General features: G+C 42.2%; 1 protein-coding gene across 9 annotated transcripts in view; it reads right to left on the reverse strand.

Moving 5' to 3' along the window:
- STAU1 (staufen double-stranded RNA binding protein 1) overlaps nt 1–14,000 on the reverse strand; it is a 61,570-nt gene extending 47,570 nt beyond the window's left edge. For 3 of the 9 annotated variants that reach the window (XM_082670455.1, XM_082670454.1, XM_082670451.1), the window contains exons 1-2: nt 13,774–13,838; nt 2,452–2,517 (exon numbers count right to left, since the gene is read on the reverse strand). The gene's annotated coding sequence lies outside the window, so the exon portion shown is untranslated. Of the gene's footprint in view, nt 1–2,451; nt 2,518–12,550; nt 12,716–13,529; nt 13,563–13,773 lie in introns of those variants that run through there. The other 6 variants (XM_082670458.1, XM_082670447.1, XM_082670459.1 and 3 more) reach the window with 6 other exon arrangements.
- Nucleotides 14,001–18,810: the final 4,810 nt, after the last annotated feature.

Below are 18,810 nucleotides of genomic sequence, written 5' to 3' on the forward strand. Positions count from 1 at the left end.
CTGTACGTCTATTAATCTGTTCTCTATAGCTTCTGAGAGGCTTCACTCTCAGAGAAACTTTGTCAACAACAAAAAGTTAAGGAATAAACCACTTTTCCTATAAAAGCCTTGAAATACACCTAAAATACCCACGTCCTTCCCTTACATCCAACACTTACTTCCAAGATCCCTGTCCAATACATCTTTCTAGCTGCAATGTGGTTATGTTTTCTGCAAGTGAACTCACTCCCCCACCACCATACCACCCTACCTTCACCTCCCCCTACCAGCATCCACCATCTCCTGCCCCCTGGAAACAGCAATTCACTGACTCCAAATGTTATCCAAACACCTGCAGGCAGGGCAACCACAAGTACAGAAACATGGCAATCACTATCATCCTACATAATCATTTCCAAAAAGACGATGTCAACGTCAAGCAAATAATGTCCAACAGCAGGCCCATATATCAAATCACACAATAATAAAAGGTTCTTGAAAAGAAATATGACCAAACTACTTAAAAGAAAAAAAAAAAGACCACAATGTACTTGGTGCTCAAGAGAAAGACACAGAACAAAAAGCCATGATGAGGCACAATCACTCGCAAGACAATAAAATGAGCCAAAAATAATGCCTGGAAACAACCCAGACTGTTCAAGACCTTTGCATCCAATACAAGTGACTGATTGCAGGGCCAAGCAGGCAATGGAGGATTTTCTTTACACACAGACGTAACCATTAGGTGGTCCATTTAAAGAAATACTTCCTAAAGGAGAATTCACTATTGTTCATCATAGAAAAACCATCACACCATACTGTGCACTAAAGGGGGAAAAAAAAATTTACCTGTGCAGCCTAACAAGCTGAAAACCTTATTTTCTTTCCTAGGTTTGAAACGTTATCAAGTTCCCCTCCTCCCTTCCCTAGGAGAACTTCTTAAAAGTAAGTCAACACAAACACTTATTATTTTTGTAAATATGGAAGTTTGGGGCTTTTTTTTTTTGGCCATGCCGTGCAGCTTGCGGGATCTTAGGTACCCAAGCAGGGATTGAACCCAGACCCTCGGTAGTGAAAGTGCAGAGTTCTAACCACTGGACCGCCAGAGAATTCCCAAAATGGAAGTGTTTTTCAATCAAAATGAATATCTGTGTGTGATTTGCTGGTGATTGTTAAGAGTAATACTGTGGGACTTCCCTGGTGGCGCAGTGGTTGAGAGTCCGCCTGCCGATGCAGGGGACACGGGTTCGTGCCCCGGTCCAGGAAGATCCCACATGCCGCAGAGCGGCTGGGCCCGTGAGCCATGGCCGCTCAGCCTGCGCGTCCAGAGCCTGTGCTCCGCAACGGGAGAGGCCACAACAGTGAGAGGCCCGCGTACCGCAAAAAAAAAAAAAAAAAAAAAAAATTCTTGAATAAGAAGGGGCTTGGTTCAATACACTTAACTGTCTTTTCTTTCAAAGAAAAAAAATTGTAGTCTGTAGCCATGTGCCATCTACGTAGAAACCAGCCTTCCTGCTAAGTAGCAACAAACAATGTTAAATCATGTCAAACTTCTGAGTTGTGGCTTTCAGTTCTACTCCCAACTCAGATAGCAATTATATGCCCAACTCTTGCCAATCCACTGCTTGCTGCCTCAGTTTCCCCAAAGCAATCTGTAATAGGCTCTTTGACAAAGCCTCAGTTGTAGCAATCTGAGAGCTAAAACACTGAAGGAATCCTGAGGCACTGGTAACAGTTACTCAGTCCTTTGAAAAGAAAAGCATTATACAAATTCAGTGTGATGAGTGCAAATCCATTCCCCGAGCTTTGTATAACTTCTCTAAATTCCTTATGCATCAATTTCCTTATTCCCAAAGAAAGCAAGGGTTAACTTGTCTATTAATTACCACCTCAGAGATAGGGTATGATCATGTGCTTTCAGCCCTTAGAGGGAAAGTGCTAAAAAACACAAAGCAGTGTCAATGCTTGCAGTGTCCTGACAAAGGACTGTAAAATCCTGAACACTCTTACAGTAAAACTTTTTGGGTCCAGGTGATCACAAGCAGTCAGTGGTAAATGGAACTTGTTTTCATTCACAACAAAAAACAATGTGGAATTATTTCCACAAGTTTGAAAACCAGGTTTAACATAAGCAATCTGTGAAATCAAAGGCAAACTACAAAAGTTTCTATGACCAAGATGCTATCGACCGAGTTATGTTTAACAACACTTCAGTGGTAAATTTTCACGTCTCTACATTTAAAGTGTATGGCAGTGCTGGCTAGAAGGTTTTACATTCTTGCCAACAATTTTCCCTGTATTGACTTTCTAATTAAATCTCAAGAGTAAAAAGAAATCAAACTGCATAAAATTTCTTGTTTCTCTAATACTATAGCCAGAAGTAAAAGTCATTTTCCACACAAATCACTGAAGAATCCAAAAACATTACAGATTATGAACAGGCCTGAAATTACAGAGCCAAATTACGCGTACCTTAAAAACAAGCGCTCCAGCAACAATGTTGTTTTGGTTCAGAGAGGTTAAGTGGTTGGGAAACTCCTGGAAAATAAGAAACAGTAGCAGTTTACTAGAGTAGATCTTTTTCTGAAAATGAAGATATATATTGCTAAAGTTTTGGGGAAGCCTAAAATTTACAAGTAGGGAAGGAAGTTTCTGAAAGCATGATGTCATGGCTTGAAGCAGCACACTGTAGAGTCTACAAAAGAAACAAGTGCCTGGGAACTAACTGGGTAAAAAGTGCTTTGCAGAGACACAAACATATGAGACAGTAAAAATTTCCTTTTTAAATCTTAATTACTTCCTGCTAAGAGAACTATGAATACCTCGGAGTTAATTTTTTAGAAAGGAACTGGAGGGAACTTCCCGGCATTCCAATGGTTAGGACTCCATGCTTGCACTGCTGAGGGCGTGGGTTGAATCCCTGGTCGGGGAACTAAGATCCTGCAAGCTGCACAGCATGGCCAAAAAAAAAAGGAACTGGACATCATATACCATCCAATCACACAAGCCTGATTTTTAAATTTGCAGCCTTTAACTCCTGATTAAATATTTTATTCATAAATGTCCTTACCATATGCTTGGTGATGCAAATGCAATTACATGGGAAAATTTACAAAAAGGAACTTGTACATAAATATTCTTATATTAAACTGCAAAATATGAAAAAGCACATTACCTCTAGCAAATCCAAATCATAATCATTCTTTAGAACTGGATTTCAGATGACATAAGAGTTTAACTCTCAAACTCTCAGGTCTCATTTATCTAGAGGTGCCCCTTCTGTAAACTGGCAGTAGTCAGTAACAAATAGAATTCTTTACCTTGAGATGCTTTTTGCGTTTTTACAACATAAAGTAATTTTGCTCATTTCAATTTCACACTGCCACTGTGACTTAGTAAACAATAAAAAGTAGCTGTTCACTGTCCAAATAATTTCAGAAATAAAATTATGAGCTTTAATTGGTTCTACAGTATTTTAACAACCCAACTTCTTTCTGTAAATAGTACACTATACTAACAATTCTCCAATCTAGAACCCTACTGTTCCGCAATCTCACCCATTCAAAAGACTAGCATGAATGGAAAATGAAAAGGCCTCTGCACAGCCCAAACAAATGTCTAAGACCACTTAATAGAGGCCATGCCTTTTGCCAGTGCGGGCTTCCCTCAATTCAAGCTCATCTAAATCTATGCTGAACGCTTCTGGTAGGTTTGGTTATCTAGTTTTCTAGCCCAAGCCTGAAGTTAAAAAAATAAAATGTTAAAAAGGAGGTGCTAGAATCAGACAACAGTGAGAAACAACTGTTAACAACTTAACAGCAAAGAAAAAAAGGGGGAGGGAGGAGAAAAACATCAGTCTACAACGCCATGGATTTCAAACATCTCAACACAACACAGGTGATAGCTGAGATTCATATACACATTCACACTTCCATGAGCAAACTTTTTTTTTAATCCCCAACCATTTCCAAAGCCATCATGATTACTACCAGTGTATCTTTATACCACTTACTTACTCCAAGCAGCAGCAGAGAAGAAAGACTATGGGATAAGCCCAACTCCCTTTCTTTCCCACTCAAGAAGCACACTAGAACACAAGAGAGTGAATTAAATTCATTGTTTTATTCACTCAACAAATGATTCCTGAACACCTAATAAACAGCAGGCACTATTCTGTGCACTGGGGAGAGAGGAGTACACAAATAAGATGTAGTCCCTGTCCTCATGGAATTCACATTTGTATAGGAATAACCTTGACTCCAACACAAACTTAAATAAGTAATTCACAGTGGCATTTTAATTAGTAGTAACATCATTTATAATACACATTACCTCATAACTAAAGAAGACACAAAAGAACATAAAAGGTCCCCTGGCTGCAAGACACTGATTTAGGATAAGGGCAAACAAGCCATGACATGGCTGTGTGGGTGACGTAGAGAAAACTCTCGACTGGGGATTTGAGTTTGGGTGCCAACTCAGGTGCTCAGCTGAACTACCCTGAGCAAGTTACTCTGTAGACTTCAACCTTTTAATATATCAAATAGGGTTACCACCACCAATTTCATATGATTAACAAACAATAATCATATTATTCTTGGGTGGATGAACTGGTAATGTAGGTGAAATGCTTATAAACTACGACAAAGTTAGCTAATAAACATCACTTTCTTAGGGTACACAGTAACCAATATTATAAAATAATATTAATAAATTATGTTCAAAACACACTATTTAAGAAAGAAAAAAAATGTAGCAAACTTAAGAAGAACCTCGTCCCCTCCAAAAAAATTTTTTTACTTTATACTTTTTTATGTTTGGTGCTTAATAAATTCTGAGTTAACAGGGAAATAGTTCCTTGGCAGTCGTCCTCTAAATGTTTCAGACTGTAAAGGTTCACTCTACTACAAACCAAAAGGAAACTTATTTGCCTGACTACATTTGACTGTCATCTAGGTAAAGGGTCATGGAGCCTCAATGAGCAGGTTAAACTGCGCAACAAAGAACGTAAGCCTCCAAGAATAATCAGACTTATCATTACATATAAATTATCTACTAACAGAGGAAAGGACTGCCTTGCATTTTGTACCAAATCACAATGGCACCGGCAGACAATGGTCCTATTCGTATCAGGATGGAATCTGCAAGGGTAGAAAATTCATGTCTTAATTTTAATCTACAGAAAGCATGGACTTCAAAAGAGCAAAAATGTGCGAGAATCAGACAAGATCTAGGTAGATCATAAAGCTCATGCCTGAGAGGAGCTAATATAGTAACACCTTAAGAAGCATTATCTGCTCATTTCATTCCCAGAAAAGACACATTTCCAACACCTTTTCATGATTAATGAGACACACTTATGCCTTGGTTGAGGTTAAACACAGAATGGAAACTCATATACCAAATCCAAACTCATAACCCCAAATCCAAAGGCACATTAAATTTCAGTGATCTAGCCTTTTAAGACTAGCCATAAGGGTTGCCCTGGTAGCGCAGTGGTTAAGAATCTGCCTGCCAATGCAGGGGACACGGGTTTGATCCCTGGTCGGGGAAGATCCCACATGCCGCAGAGCAACTAAGCCCACGCACCCCAGAGCCCACATGCCACAACTACTGAAGCCCGCATGCCTAGAGCCACCACAGTGAGACGCCCACGCACCGCAATGAAGAGTAGCCCCCTCCTGACAAACTAGAGAAAGCCGGCGCACAGCAACAAAGACCCAAAGCAGCCAAAAATAAACAAATAAAATTTTTTAAAAATGGCTGGAAAGCAAAGAGGGCAACAACCCTATAAAGTTAATTAGAGGCTTAGTTAACTCATTTCCAGTAAAGCAGAATAATATAATTCTAAAGAAACTAAGTTTCAGACTTCCCTGGTGGCGCAATGGCTAAGAATCTGCCTGCCAATGCAGGGGACACAGGTTCGAGCTCTGGTCCGGGAAGATCCCACATGCCACGGAGCAACTAAGCGGGTGCACCACAACTACTGAGCCTGCACTCTAGAGCCTGTGAGCCACAACTACTGAGCCCGCAAGCCACAACTACTGAGCCCACACGCCTAGAGCCCATGCTCCACAAGAAGAGAAACCACCGCAATAAGCCCACGCACCGCAACAAAGAGTAGCCCCCGCTCACCGCAACTAGAGAAAGCTCGCGCACAGCAACAAAGACCCAACGCAGCCAAATAAATTAAATAAATAAATAAATAAATAAATTTATATATTAAAAATAAAAAACTGATTTTCTTGGCAACAACCTTGTCTACAGTTAATAAATCATTTTCAATAAACTTCATGAAGGATTATAGCAATAATTTAGGGGACAGCATCCTTCAACACAAAGGCTAATGAAACATCCTCATCCCCATTTACCTCTAAGGCCCACCCCCAACCGTTGAAACAGCTTAAAAGTTTTAGTTTAATTTGACTACAGTAATCTGTCACAACAAACAAAAGGAAACTGAAAATCTTCCAACTATTTCAAGGAAATCATGAACAGCATTCATTTGAAAGACTGAGTACTACCGAGCCAGACTTTTTTCCAAATTGGTCTGAAGTCCTAGTGAACAAAATTCATCCTAACTGTGGTGGGTGGGAGAACTGGGGAGAAAGCACTGGTGACACCCAGAATAAATTACTCTAAACAAAAAGCACCTGAGAATAATTAGAGACGTGTTGTGCTTCAGTGGAAAGAGCTCAGGACCCCACTCCAGTTACTTGGCCTCCCAGATGGGCCTCAGCACCTCAGCTATTACGACCCTTCCTTTGCAAAGACGTTGGGGAGTAACAGAAATACAACACAAAGCGTCCACTTCAACCTCTGGCACAAAGGAAGAGCTCGGTGAACAGCAGCTTTTATATTATTAGATAAATTCAATCTGACCTTTCAGATTCCTTTGCTCCATCAAATAACTCTCACCCTGTAATCCTAACCTGGCACATGGTAAGAGCTTAATAAATAGTAGCAAATATTATTATCCAGCAGATTCACTGATCCTGTCCTCAGTCACATATAAACATCTACAAATATAAACTTAATAGTTACACACCACTTGTAAAAAAAAACATTTTAAATGGGAATAGAGGACATGCTGACTAAAATCAACCCACACTCACTGGGCAACCAATTTTAACGCTACTTCAAATATAGAGACAATCTGATGAGCAATCATTTTCATTTTGGGAAAAGACCCCAGGGCACTTAAATAGATTTTCTTAGACTTTGTAGTCCAGCAGACATTTCAAAAAGCCTCTAGGACAATTATGACCTCTCTATTATAATACAATTATCTGTTTTGCTTCCATTACTGTTATAAACTCACAAAGTCATCACATTTTTCCAAATTAGATTCCAGATTAAACAGAAGCAGATGGGATACAGATTTAATATTTAGAAGACTAATTCTTAATTGAAAGCAAACACATTCTTGGATAGATTTTTCTACTTTTGCTTTCAGTAAATTACTCTGAGGGACCCCCTGAATATATTCCTTTAACAAATAATTGAACATGTGTTATTCCAGAAAATATAATTAAGTCTGAAGAGAATTTGTTTCTACCTCCATTTATCTGGTGACATAAATCACTTAACATCAACCTTATTCACTACTATAGGAATGTAAATATTTTAAAAAGTAAATAAGCTATTTGCAGTAATTTCCTCATTTTACCATTTTATTAAAATAAATAATTCTCTTTGGTAAAGTTTTTTAGTTCAGAGCATTAAGCTGTCAGCAAAACATATCCAAGCCATCCATCTAGTGGCATTTGTTAAGATCAACATAGCTGCATATTTATAATCTTATTATCTCCTTATGTGAGAAGAAAGGATTTGATCAACATTATTCCAACTTCATAATACGTGATTCGTAGGTAAGCACAGCTTGGTGCAAAAAGTTCTTTAAACAATTTCCTTTAAAAAGCAAAGAGTTCTGGGACTTCCCTGGTGGTCCAGTGGTTAAGACTCGGTGCTTCCACTGCAGGGGGCACAGGTTTGATCCCTAGTCAGGGAAGTTCCACATGCCTCAGGACGCAGCATGAATGAATGAATGGATAAATAGATAAATATAGATAAATAAATAAATAGGTAAATAAACAGATAAATAGATGAATAAATAGATATATAAATAGATAAGTAAAGATAAATAGATAAACAAATATATAGATACATAAATAAACGAATAAATAAAATTTAAAAAATAAAATAAATAGCAAAGAGTTCTGTAATCAAAGTAAAATTGGAAACAAAAGTCAGCAAAGCTCTTGGCTTTTAAAGATCTAGGAATACCTTGTAGAACTGTCTCACTTTTAAAATTAACTGTGGGGCTTCCCTGGTGGCGCAGTGGTTGAGAGTCCGCCTGCCGATGCAGGGGACACGGGTTCGTGCCCCGGTCCGGGAAGATCCCACATGCCGCGGAGCAGCTGGGCCCGTGAGCCATGGCCGCTGAGCCTGCGCGTCCGGAGCCTGTTGCTCCGCAACGGGAGAGGCCACAACAGTGAGAGGCCCGCGTACCGCAAAAAAAAAAAAAAAAAAAATTACCTCTGATGCAGGCTTCCCTGGTGACACAGTGGTTAAGAATCCGCCTGCCAATGCAAGGGACACGGGTTCGAGCCCTGGTCCGGGAAGATCCCACATGCCGCGGAGCAACTAAGCCCGTGCGCCATGGCTGCTGGGCCTGCGCTCTAGGGCCCGTGAGCCACAACTACTGAAGCACACGTGCCTGGAGCCTGTGCTCCGCGACAAGAGAAGCCACTGCAATGAGAAGCCCGCGCACAGCAACGAAGACCCAATGCAGCCCAAAATTAATTAATTATTTAAAAAAAGGATGTTAAAAAAAGTTACAAAAAATAAATAAAATTAACTGTGGTAGATATGCATGCTGTGTGCTAATGTTATAATGTACTTGGAAATGTATCGAAAAATAGAATGGATTAATGAATTAAAAGAGATGGACAGATGGAACAGACATGTAATAAAGTAAATACAGTAAAATAATGGCAGAAAGTAGGTGGTAAACATAGAAGTGTACACTGAAATTCTTTAAACTTTCTTACGTGTGTGAAATTTTTCATAACAAAATGTTGGGGGAAAATAACCATAGCAAATAACATGTCTTCTCATGGTTCAACCTCTAACCTACAAATTATATTTTTGGAATGGCATAAATAAAACCTGGTCAAAATCAAGCATTTACGGAAAAGCTCATGCAGAAAATTACACCAGAAGCATTTTAACCACAAAGGTCTCTGTCACAAGAAGTTAATTTAAAACAATCTGTTATAGGTCTAGTGTGAAACAAAAATCTGTCATAAAATTCTCTAAACATTTTTTGAGGTTAATTTGTGCTTTTATTTGCCAGTATAACTTAACTACAGTGGCCTGCAAACTTTTTTGACCTAAAAAATACATTTTACATGACAATCCAACAAACACACACATATATAATATACATACATATATATGTAAGTGAAAAAAAAGTTCTCTAAACATTTTTGAAGGCCACAAAATCCTATTTTGAGAGAAATAAAGCAACTCCAAAAGCTCTCATCTGAGGGGATAGAATTTATATTTCCCCAAATTGAGCAAATGTTTGTCACTAAGTATGACATCAAGTATGATCCAGTTTGGAGGTTCATAAACAAGGCTCCTAGAATTTTGATTTATGACATTCTACAGAAAGATACATTTTTCATGAAAGTTCCATCTTTATGCTGGTGAATTTCACTCTTTCTTACTCCATGAGTAAAAAGGCATCAGAGAAAACTGTCCCACAAGCTGAGACCCACTCTGTGCCGCCTTACATTGTCACTGTCATATTGGGGAGAAGCTGTGGATGAAGCAGCACAGTGCAGCCCCATGTTTAATGATTACACCCAGAACGTTAATGGGTTAGACTTCAAGAACTGGGGGCGGGGGGGAGTTCCATGCCTCATGCTCATTTCTAAACTTAAGATAATCTGTATATAAATAGGCTTTCTGGCTGAATCTTAGAGCACTTTAGTCTGAACAAACTGTATTAACGGTAACAATTCCAAATACTTAAAAGTTTTACTGAAAGCCTACTGGGAAGCACTGAGCATTTTTTAAAATAAAGTACATATTGTGTCCTTTCTTAGATGCCAAATTGGTTGGGTTTTTTTTTTCCCCCTAATGTTAAGAGGTATGCATACCCCTCCTCATCTCCCAAGTTGTAATAACTAAAACATAAGTTAACTGTAACTGATCAAGCTCAAAAGTAAACCTACACAAATGAAATAATGACATTACAGGTCTACGAGTTGAAAACTGTTCATGACCAGAAATTTCAAAAGTAACAATGACAAACATAATATTCCTGTCAACTTCCATTCTAGGAGAGATCTCTTTTTAGATGAGAAAGAAAAATATGATCATTTATGCTGTGAATTCATTCATATTTACAAAATTGGTTTGTAAATACAGCAGATTGGGGGGGGCGGTCTTTAGAAAATAATTCTACAACACTTTTGAAATCAAATATCTTTTGCTTGGGCTTCCCTGGTGGCACAGTGGTTGAGAGTCCGCCTGCCGATGCAGGGGGCGTGGGTTCGTGCCCCGGTCCGGGAAGATCCCACATGCCGCGGAGCGGCTGGGCCCGTGAGCCATGGCCGCTGAGCCTGCGCGTCCGGAGCCTGTGCTCCGCAACAGGAGAGGCCACAACAGTGAGAGGCCCGCGTACCGCTTAAAAAAAAAAAAAAAAATCTTTTGCTTAATTCTTAACCTAAGGTGACAGCAGTATATTTACACAAATACTGTAAAGAAACTTTACAAGTTTCATTATGAACTATTAACTGTATTTTAACACAAAGGTATTCTCCATCAAAAGTGGTTTCATTTTATAGGTAAAGGTAAACTGGAACAATCTCTTTGCCAAATATCTCAGTTCTCAAGTTAAAATTGATGACATTTTGCTAGAATTAAACTTTAGGTAATAATCATCTCCACAGACCAATGACTTCATCATTTAAAAATATCTTAGCTTTCCATGCAGTAGAATACACGAGACAAAAATAATGAAATAGATCTGTGCTGAAATGGGAAGCTGCCCATGATATAGGAAATTAAAAAGTTCCAGGAAATTAAAAAAAAAAAGTGGTTTCATAGGTAGGCCTCCACCAAACAGAATTAGGTATATCTGTATTTCTGATTGCTCCTCAATTATAGTCATTAATAGCTCAAAAATTGTTGCTCTTGTACACAAAGAAGCAAGGCAGCATCCTGGATATGACTTTGAGGGGGATGAGGATATTTTTTTCTGCTGTAATCATGCATAAACAGAGATAAGAAGCCCCACAAAGCAAACAAAATGAGAACTATGATTCCACTAAAAGTAATTTTGCGACAGATTATGAGCCTGGGGCAACCTGGCAGAATTATATGATATTCAGGATTTATGTCAAAATAACCCAGTTTGGGGGAGGGAGTACTACATGAAACAAGATTGACCTTGGCTATGCGTTAATAATTATCAAATCTGAGTAACCAGTTCAGGGGGGGTTCTCTATACTATTCGACTTTTGTATGTTTTCCATGAGAGAAAGTTGTTCAAAATTAGATTATTGACTGAAGTGTTAAAACATCATTTCCCTAACACTACTGTTTTTGATATGGCAGAAGACATGCTTTGTACTGCTTCTACAGCTGTTTGCTTAGGTGTTTTTAGAGTCATCCAAACGAAGACTTTAAACTATTTCTTGATGGTAACACTGTGTCAGAAAATTCCAGGAAAATGTAAAAACAGGGAGGCCACTTTGCATCCTGTGTGTTGCTGAGAGATGAGTGTAAATCAAAAGAGTTTAAATTCAGTAAGGAAATTTACTACCTAAAACAATGCTATGACACAGGAGGATCAGTCAGTAGAGCAAACACACACTCCTTCCTCTTTTGTAAATTTGAACCTCCATAAATTGAATTTCCTTAATGAAGAGTACACCTATACAACTAAGAACAGAATTAAAACAAACTCAGGGGCTTCCCTGGTGGCGCAGTGGTTAAGAATCCGCCTGCCAATGCAGGGGACATGGGTTCGAGCCCTGGTCCAGGAAGATCCCACATGCTGCAGAGCAACTAAGCCCGTGTGCCACAACTACTGAGCCTGCGCTCTAGGGCCCGCGAGCCACAACTACTGAACCCGCGTGCCACAACTACTGAAGCCCGTGCTCCGCAACAAGACAAGCCACCGCAATGAGAAGCCTTCACACCTCAACAAAGAGTAGCCCCCGCTAGCCGCAACTAGAGAAAGCCTGCACGCAGCAACGAAGACCCAACACAGCAAAAAACAAATTAAATAAATTTTAAAAAATAAAATTAAAAACAAAAAAACTCAGTATCTTTAAATAATGTTTTAAAAATCCCACCTGTCACCAGGATGACTGAAACTACCCCCTCTACAATCCCACTGTATTTTTAGTTTATACTTCAAGCTGCAATGTAATCTACTGAATACATTTGGTAAGCACACTGATTCCTGAAAGTCCAAAATCAACCAAAAATCTGGTCTAACTCTTTTTCCACCACCCTCTAAACAATTAAAGCTACAAGCAGGAAGAGTGACCTTAAAAACGTCCCCACAGCAAGAGAACAGAGGCAGAACAGACTGAAGCACACATCTTCGCCTGAACAGAAGAAAACTTCCACATAAGCAATACTGCGACACGGAGGTGGGGCAAGGGCTCAAAAGGAAAGTCGGCCAACGGGGACGGAGGGAATAAAAGCAAAGCTGCCGTGAGAAAAAGTCAAAAGTTAGAAATGCAGCGGCAAAAAAAAGACAACTTTTCCAGCTCCGTACACCCTCCCTCCAGAGCCTGACACACAGCAAGTGCTCCAGAAAGGTTTGCTAAACTCAAGGAAACTTTCCCAGAAATGGAAAGACAACAAGAAGCGGATGATGGCAGGAAAATGGACAGGTTGCTCATACGGAGGGAGCTGGTGAAAATCCTGCAGTTGACTCAGCGGAGGACGTGGAAATAGCAACACTATCTTTTACAGACTGCCTACTTACAGAGTGTCCCAATTAAACGTACGCCCCTTTCAGCTGTTAACAACCCAAAACAATGCCCCGGCGCTGGCGGTGGGCAAAACGCTGAATGCTTCGGCCCCTAAAGAAACCCAAACGGCTAGGTAGGTCAACTTTGGTCCACTCTACCCATTAAGTTATACCTTAATATCATGCTAATAAATTATGCAGACGGTTTATTGGGACACGCTGTGCGTCTGGCACTCTGATAAGCGCTTTATACGCCCCATTTCACTGAACCTTAACAGCCTTCAGAGGCAGGGACGGCATTAGCCCCTTTTTCTAACCAAAACACAAAGACTTCAAGTGACTTGCCTAAAGAGACTGCGCTGGGATTTGCACCCGCGCTGGACACCTGGGCCGTGTGCGTAACTATAACGCTACAGGCCCGGCTGGGGAGATTTAAGTGCTCCGGCCCGCAGGGACTTGAAGCGGGGATCCCCCGCCCCGCCCCCGCCCCGGGAATAACTTCGGCATCGCAGCGCAATCAGAGGAATGAGGAAAGGCGGCGTGGCACCTGTTTCTGGGCCCAGCAAGGGGTGGAGGAGCTAGGGACGCCCAAGGTCCAGGCCGCTGGGCGCCCCGAGGCGGGTGGCGCGGGAGATCCCGCCTCCTCCGGGAAGGCCCCGCGGGCGGGAGAGAAGCCCGGGGAAAAAGGCCGAGCGCGCGGGCCCGCCGAGGCCTAAACCCCGCCCGCCACCCACCTCCCAGCGGCCACGGCGCCCGCGCGGGCCCCGCCAGGCCTGGCCCTGCCGCCTCACCTGGCTGCTGCCCCGAACTCGTCTCCCGGCCGGCAGTCCTGGGCGGCGGCGGAGGTGACGGCGAGGAGGGGAAGGAGGAAGGAAGAGGAGGAAGGGACGGCGGGAGGAAAGAGGCGGAGTGGCCGCGGAGGAGGCGGGCGCCGCCGGGCCGGGGGTTAGAGGGAGGGGGAGCCGAGCCAGACGCGACCGCTACCGGCACAAACACTGAACAGCCGCTCGGGCGCCCGCAGCCCGGCAGGAAGTGACGGGGGAGGGGCCTGCGCCCGCCCCCGGCCCCCGCCCGCCTCCATGCCCAGCCCCACCCGCGGCCCGGACCACAAGTCCCGGCGGGCCCTGCGGCGACGCCTGCGCTCGCAAAGGCACGCCGGGAGCCGGGCTAACCCTCGTTGGTCCCGCCTGAGCCTCCTAGGCCAGCCTTTTGGGCCCCGAGGCCTGCTGGGAGTTGTAGTTCTACTGGGAGTTGCAGTTCTACTGGGAGTTGCAGGCTGCCCGCTAGACGCGGACGCTGGGGCTTCCTTCTTTTCTCCTTCCGCTTCGTTCTTCCCTTTTTCCCTTTCCCTATTCCTCTTCTCCGGCCTTTGTTACTCCTTTCTCTCCTTCCCTCAATTGCTCCTTTCGTAAGTGTTTATTAAACGCCCACTACTTGCAAAGCACTGCTCGCAGAGCTGAGAACATAGTGGTGATCAAACAGACAAAAATCCCTGCCCTCATGGAACTTAGGTTCTAGTGAGGGTGAAACAATAAAATCAGTAACTTTTATAGTGAGTTAAAAGGCAAGAAGTGCCAGATTGCTATTTCTTTCACCCAGTTCTAGATAAACTAAGTAGTTTTTTGTAGCCCTCTTATATGACAGGTTGAGGTTTGGGCGTGGGGAATGTTGACCCTCTAGAATCACACTCAGCAAAGAATTATACACGCGTTGTGGTAGGTTCAGGGAACAGTGAGTGAAGGGACTGCAGATGTCCAGGCAAGCTCTCTCTTGCTCACTCTAGGACTGCTTCCCCACTATTTAAAAATAGTTTCTCTCTCTCAATATCTCTCAATTTAACTCCTGCTCAATCTTCCTTGCCAAGGCTATATAGTTTAATTTGCATAAGTTCATGATATGAAATGTGTGGCTGACGGGGCCACTCCAAACAGTGCTTTGGGACCTTGCCCCAGCCTTGGAGGACTCCCTTCTCTGGACCAGGCAGGCCTCCTTACTTCGCTCCTTATAAAATACATTGAGACTGAATTTCAGGACACCAAAAACAGTCAAAGGAATTTCACTGTCCATTGAGTGCCAGTCTAAGACAGTACTAAGCAACATTCAGATATTGTCCAGCCCTCTGCTAAAGGTGAATTTTCTTCTTTCTATCTTCCAAGCAATCTGGATCCCATAGGTTGCTGGGGTGAAGGAGCAGACACAGAGGGGTTTCCCTAAACCCAAAGCTGAGGTCCCTGCACAATCAGACAATCTCTTCAAAGGTTTAAAGGTAGAAGGGGGTGTTCTGACCCATTTTACTATCACCCTTGGGCACCCAAGTGATGGGCCTATGACTTCTAGTCTCAACTTTCTTCCCTCCTTCCATATATCGAGGGGAGATCTCTCTTTTCCTTCTCTAAGCCAGTCTTTGGATTTTATCCTGTGACTTGGGCCTCAACACAGCTGGGCCTTAGTTTTCCTCTTAGTTAAACGGGAAAAACAATTTCCTGTTTTATCCAGGGGTCATGAGAATTAGTAGAGTTCGATGACACCCTGTCTCAACTTCCCCATCTAAAGAGTGATAGGACGCTCCTTAGTGAAGTCCTCAGTGTGCTGCTCTGAGCAACCAAGGCTACTACATGCTCTTGGTTTTTTTGTTTTTTGTTTTTGGCTGCTCCTCGCAGCACGCAGGATCATAGTTCACCGACCAGGGATTGAACCTGTGCCCCCTGCAGTGGAAGCATGGAGTCCTCACCACTGGACCTCCAGGGAATTCCCTACCTGCTCTTGTTAGTGACTGATCACCCGTCATCCTAGGGAATCACTTGTTCTCAGAGCACTGCCTTCCCCTCCCTCTCCCATTCCCTGGTAACCGCTGATCTTTGAACTGTGTCCTGCAGTTTTGCCTTTCCCAGAATGTCATATAGTTGGAATCATGCAGATTGGCTTGTTTCACTTAGTAATATGCATTGCATGTATGTGGCCTTCATGTCTTTTCTTTTCTCTTCTTTTACTTTTTTTTTTGGCCGCAACGCACAGTTTGTGGGATCTCAGTTCATCAACCAGGGATTGAACCCAGGCCATGGCAGTGAGAGCGCCGAGTCCTAACCACTGGACTGCCAGGGAACTCCTGCCTCCATGCCTTCTCATGGCTTCATAGCTCATTTCTTTTTCTGTTTTTTTAACAGACACATTAACTAACAAGAAGCATAATCTTTAGATAAAAATCAACTTCTCACAGGGTTTTTATGAGCTTTGCATGTTCCATTCCTTATTACAAACACATATATAATTTATCTTCTGGCAAGGAACACACAGGATTTAGTGTAACTTAATGGTCACAATATCTTACTTCCATCTGCTTCCTAAAGAAAAATAAATAATTCCTAAAAAATAATTATTATTTTATTATTAAGCAAGAGTCAAGAAGCATTCTGGCCCTTGGAATAGATTTTGACTGACAGTCTCTAGGTACAAATAGAGAAAAACAAATCCAAGTGACCCGCTCCTGAACCACAGCCAGCCCACGGCTAACCTATGCCTCAGTTAAATACAATTTCTTGGTTACACAAAGTAAGAGTTCAGCGTTCTCAGAAAACAAGGAGTATTAAATCTTCAGGTGGTGGTTGTTTTTCTTTTCTCTCCTTTTCTTTCTTCTGGGTTTTTACTTTTAATTAGTTGCTATCACTTTAACATACACATAATAATCTGGGTTTGTGTCATCTCCTTAAAAATGAGGCAGGGACTTCCCTGGTGATGCAGTGGTTAAGAATCCACCTGCTAATGCAGGAGACACAGGTTCCAGCCCTGGTCCGGGAAGATCCCACATGCCGTCGAGCAACTAAGCACGTGAGCCACAACTACTGAGCCCGCATGCCACAACTACTGAAGCTCACGTGCCTAGAGCCCGTGCTCCACAACAAGAGAAGCCACTGCAATGAGAAGCCCTTGCGCCACAACTAGAGAAAGCCCGCATGCAGCAACGAAGACCCAACGCAGCCAAAAAAAATAAAATAAAATAAAATTTTAAAAAAGGAGGCAGATTAGGCTGCACAGAGCCTGCTGAGTGGCAGCTGTGCCCTAAAGATGGGTACTTATATTTTACCACAGTCCCCACCCTGCCCGTATCTCTCATTTATGTTACTTTCCTGTACCTGTTGATATTTGAGTTTGCAATGCCTGGCTTACTGTGTAACTGCATGGACTGAATGCTGGTCTATGGAGCTGAAGACCTGTCAGAAAGACAGTGAAAGAATCTCCAAATACAACTGTGACAAGTATAGGAAGTAAAGGTACCTGATGTTATGAAACCCTGGTTTCAGGGTTTAAGGATGGAGCATCCAGAAGCACTGTAGCTTTAGCAAAGGTCTGAAGAGACACGTTGGTGGTAACTAGGCAAAAGCAGTGCAAGTGTTTCAAGTAGGAAGGAAAGCATGTGCAAAACCCTGTGGTAGGACACGTGGCCCAGGTCCCAGTTACTATACTACAAAACAAGCTGCTCCAAAATTTAGTACTTTGGAAGAACAGCAATTATTGTATTATCTCTAGTAGATCTGTGGGTCTGGAATTTGGAAAGAGCTTGGCTAGGTTCTTGTAACTTGGGGGTCTCTACTGTGGAGTGGACCACTGGGGGACAGAGTGCCTGGGTGCTAGCTGGGCCTCTCTCTCTTCCGGAAGCCTTAGGGCCTATCCATGTGGTCTCTGAATGGGCTACTTTGAGCTTCCTCACAGTATGGCAGCCTCAGGGCTGTCAAATTGTTTACATGGCAGCTGAAGGCTTCAAGAGTGTGTGTCCCATACAGCAAGGCAGAGGTGCACTACCTCATGTGACCTAGCCTTGGACGTAACATAGAGCCACATCATAACAGACATACAGAACAATGGAAAGAAATAAACCTACATATTTACAATCAATGATCTTGGACAAAAGTGCCAGAGGCATATGCAATGAGAAAAGGATCCTCTCTTCAGTAAATTAGTGGGAAACTGAATATTCACAAGCATAAGGAAGAAATTAGACTCGTATCTCACACTACCACTGTAGTTAATTGGCTACAAGCAAAACACAAGCCAGTCCAGATCAGGGTAGGAGAATTAGACTCTGCCTCCTGATGGGGAATTGGAAATGGAGTTTAGAGGAAATTCAGGACTGGAGACACAATGTATGCGTGAGTAGCATTTGGGAGGTAATTGAAGCCTTGTGTGTGGATGTTAATGGATGTTAACACCTGACCATTATCTCTGCTCCAATCTCATAGCCCCTTAGCAGAACTTTGCACCCTTATAATTATTCAATTATTTGCTGAGTTTGCTCTGTTTGGCTAGAACTATGTGATCAACTTTCATGAGGGCAGGGACTCAGGCTGTCTTGGTCACCATGGTGTCCCTGACCCTCAATGCATGTCTGGTACACATAAATTTCCATCAGCTGCTGAAGAACCACAGCCTCTTTCTCTGTTGGAGTCTCTAAAAAACAAGGAACACCTGTAGGATTGACTGGCCTATGTCAAGGTCACCTATAGTATGTGTTGCAAGGGGAAACAGGTTGAGAACTACTTGCTAGTCTAGGTAATTCTCGGGATTATTTAAGATAGTGTTATCTCCTAGGGCTATTTCAGAAATCTTAGGGATACAACAGAAGATATAATGGAAGCCTCCATTTCCAAAGAAATCTTTTAAAATTCCTAGGAATAAACTTTACAATAAAGATTCACAATCTATGTGAAGAAAAAATTTGATTCCGCAGAAGGACACAGAAAAACTGGAACAAACAGAAATATAAGCTATGTTCTTGGCTAGAAAGACTCCATATCACTAAGATATCAGACAGTTGATGAGATTTAATCTAGACA

The sequence above is a fragment of the Grampus griseus genome, assembly GCF_964374135.1.
Source record: "Grampus griseus genome assembly, chromosome: 14".
Lineage (NCBI taxonomy): Eukaryota > Metazoa > Chordata > Mammalia > Artiodactyla > Delphinidae > Grampus > Grampus griseus.